The sequence below is a fragment of the Arachis ipaensis genome, chromosome B8, assembly GCF_059453495.1.
Source record: "Arachis ipaensis isolate K30076 ecotype BB chromosome B8, ASM5945349v1, whole genome shotgun sequence".
NCBI classification, from domain to species: Eukaryota; Viridiplantae; Streptophyta; class Magnoliopsida; order Fabales; family Fabaceae; genus Arachis; species Arachis ipaensis.
In genome coordinates this window covers 136,557,860-136,561,902 of record NC_142443.1, presented here as the reverse complement: position 1 = coordinate 136,561,902, position 4,043 = coordinate 136,557,860, and positions in this window count along the sequence as shown.

Sequence of the window (4,043 nt, the reverse complement as noted above, 5' to 3'; positions counted from 1 at the left end):
AGCTAATTAAATCAAAAATTAAATCAGGTTTTGATAATTAATTAGAATTTTACCTAATTTTATAATTATTGAATTATTTTCTATATTTAAATTATAAAATTAGTAGTTATGGAATGACAAGAATTTTTATGTGATTTAATTCAAATAATTGATATTTCTATGATTTAATACTTTAAGTTTTAGGAATAAAGAAAATAGATCTTATTATCTTATAAATTCAACTAAAGAATTTGATTTCAAATCAATTAGTATTTTAATACAACAAATAATATTTTAAAATAATTTTGAAGATTAAATTAGATTTTAAATTAACACTCTATACCCTAATTTGATTAAAATTAACCAAATCCAAATTAATCCCAAAATCCCCAATTTTATACACAAACCCTAACCTTAATTTTACCCTAATCCTTACCCACACTCACCGCCACTCATTAGCACTCACCCTATTCCCCTTTTCCCCAAACACATACACAGCAGGCACAGAGAAAGAAAGAAACGGCAGAAAGAAAAGGGAGAAAACGGGGAAAGAAAAGAGGGAGAGCAGAAGGGGGAAGAGAGGGAGACGGCGCCGGTGGGCATCATTGCCACCGTCGCCGCCGCTGTGCCGTCAGGAGGGAGATCCGAGGAAGAGAGAGAGTGTGGAGTTGAGGGAGCAGAGAAACACGCCGCCACCTCCAGACGCCGTTGCCGCCGCCGTCGCCCTCATCCCGAATCGCCATCATCGCCGGTGCAGGGAGAGGAGTTGTCGCGCCACTGTAGCGCCGCCGCCACTGTTGGGTCGCCGTGCTGTCGTCTGAGAACAGAGAGCGTGCGCGAGGAAGGAGAAGCCCTGCCCTCGCGTCCGTGGTTGTCTCCGCGGGTCCCTGTCGCCGCCGCCTCTGAGTTCGTCGCCGTCAAGCAGGGCGCGCACAGAGGAGAAGCCGTTCAAGCCAGACAGAGCGCGCACAGAGGAGAAGCCGTTCAAGCCACTGTCAAGTCACCATCGATGAAGCTTCAACCGCTGTACCTCTGGTCGCCGGAAACTGCCGTTGGAGCCGCCACCTTCTTGGTAAACCCTAGCCCTGTTTTGGTTTTCTCTTATTGTCGGTCAAAATCTTGGTTACTATAAGAGCTGTTGCTGAGGTTGTTTGTGCCAGGGATTGTTTATCGCGAGTTGCTCTGTCGGAGCAACCATTCCACTACTGCCACCTTTGCTCTGAGCCGTTAATTGTAGCGAGTATTGTTGTCATGGCGGCTGCTCGGTTTAGTCGCTCCTCTTTAGCATGGTAAGCTATTCCTTATTTCAATTTCGAACTCTGTCAGTCGTCGCTGTTCTATTATATGTTAAGACTCTCCGACGTTAATGCTTTAGGATCGAGGTCCGGTTGCTGCACGTTGGTGAATTTAAGTTGCTGTTATGGGTGCGGACACCATGGAGCTGTGATTGCGATTGTTACCAATGTCGGGCCGAGAGGAAAAGAGTTCCGGTGACGTGTTTGGTCTATAGTTTCGACTTATTGAGGTAGGGGTTTTTCCTAAAATCTACTTTATATTACAGAGTTGTTATGAATAGATATTAATGTGAGAAACATATGTCTGTGATTATAATTGTCTTATAAATGTGGTTGTTTGCTGGACTGAATGATTGGCTACTTGATTGCTTGAGTAGTTTGTGATTGCTGAAAAGAAATTAGTTTGAAAAGTTTAGTTGATTATTATGAAAAATGGCTTTCTTGATTTTGAAGCTACTTTTGATAATGTGAACGAATCGGCTTTGGAAATGATTTGGAATATGAAATTGAATTGATTTCGGAAACGGTTTAATTTTGAGTTAGTCTAATTTTATAAATGATTTAGTATTTGAGCTGGTTTGGTTTTAAAAAGAGATTTATTATTGGCATTTATTCGCTTTGAAAATAAATTGATATTGGGGTTGGTTGAATTTTGGAAGATGATTGAGATTTGGAAATAGTTGAGAAAATGTTTGAGAAATGTTTGGATGGAACCCGAAAAGGGTGGCATAATCCGAGTTTTAGAGGAGATGCTGCCAGAATTTTATAAAATTGGAAGTTTTGTTTGAAGTAATTGTTTAAAAAGATTTAGTTCTTAAACGTTATATGTTTAAAGTTGATTTATTTAGAAAAGAAAGAATTATATTTTGGATTGAGATTGTTGATTAAGGGAAAAAAAGAATGATGAGGATGGATTTGAAATATGATTTTTGAATGAATTTGGAAATGGGATATGGATTGACGAATGATGATGATATTGATGAATGTGAATGAATTATTTATGTGGCTTATGAATTTGAAATATCTGAGATACGAGGTTCCCTGGATTAAGTGCCGTGGCTTGCCACCACGTGTACCAGGTTGAAAACTCGATACTCTGTTAACCCTACGACGTAAGTGTGACCGGGCACTATATAAATTCCCGGGAATGTTACCCCCATTGAGCAATATTGATTATTTGAGAAAAAGCTATGCATAGACTCTTGGGGATGCACGTCGGGGGACAGTCTAAGGACAATTCAGACTTGTCGGGTTGGCTGGATAACCGACAGATGAGCCTCATCAGCCATAGGACAGGCATGCATCATATGCATTTGTATGCTTTGCTTGGGTTTGAACTTGTTTTGGTTTGCCTAATTGCTAAACTGTTCTTAACTGCTACTTGAACTATTTGCTGTAACTGCTTCCTACTTGTGCTTTCCTTGTCTGTCTTACCTGTGTTTGTCCTGGCGTGTTACATTTGAGAATGGACTTTGGTGCTGAATGAATGACTGTGTTGTTTGATTGCATGGTTGGTTTCTGATTGAGATTTGCTTATGAGAAAGGAAAGACTTTGGATTTATGAAAATATTAAACATTGTTTCTTTGAAAAGGTTTTGAACGATTAGCTATTGGATTTTTAAAAAGGGTTCATAAGGCAATGATAATCATAGAATCTGAAAATAGTTTTCTTATTGAATATCTTCTTATGACAACTTTGAAACTCCGTGGTGAGACCGTGTGGTTAGGTTCTCACCCCCCTACAGCTTTACCTTTTTCAGGAACCAGATGAAGAAGCATTAAGAAGAGTTATACTACGTTTGGTTTATATGTTGTTGTATTAATTAGATTATTTTCTTCCCTCGTCTTTGTTATTACAAGTTTGTAAGAGAGATAGGAATTGTATGTTTTATACGTATATTATATTGAATTATTATATGAGGAGTCTTGTATATGAATCTATGCCTACTTGTAATTTTCTGAAAAAAAAAGTATCTATTTCCAGTTTTCAAAGAAATCAGCGATACAGTATCGAGTTATAGGCTCCTATTCTAATATTTAGTATGTAAAGTAGTCGTAATACTCCTTGCTATCAGAGTAACGCAGCCGGAAGCGTGATTTCTGATAGTGAGGGTGTGACATTATTCATCAAAAACCAGATCATTTAAGGCAAGCCAGGCTGAATTCAAGAGTGGATTCTACTTTTCACATTCTCAATAAAATTAACTCAATTCAATTCTCAACGGATTAAACTCGATCTCAAAGCTTTAAAAAATCAACTTGAAAAGCATTTCATTTCACAAAACCACACAACAATTCAACCAACAGACGTTCATAATCAACCAAGGCAAATCAAGCCATACATAAGGCCGATACAATCACCAAATACACATTCTTTTACATCAGTATCCATATGTAATAATTTCAATATATAAGAATATAGTTTTTGGAAAGCGCCCCTACCTCAAAATGCAAATTCCATAATCCAAACGTCTCACAGAGTCCTTTCCGCCTCAACCCGAACTGACGGCAACCAAAACCTCAGCTCCCAGCCACTTTCGCAATAACCATAGTAACACTAATTGCAACATATAATAATCAGGACTCGACCCCCACGTTACCCAAAACTCATTCATTAACCAAACACAAACGAATACTAACGCGAGGCTTTTTGAAACATAATTTCTTACCGAATAACATAATGGGGCAGCTGCGATTTTGAACCAGCCCGGCAACAGCTCCGGCGGCGGCCAGAAACTTCGGTGGATCAACTATAAAAACCACGCAGCG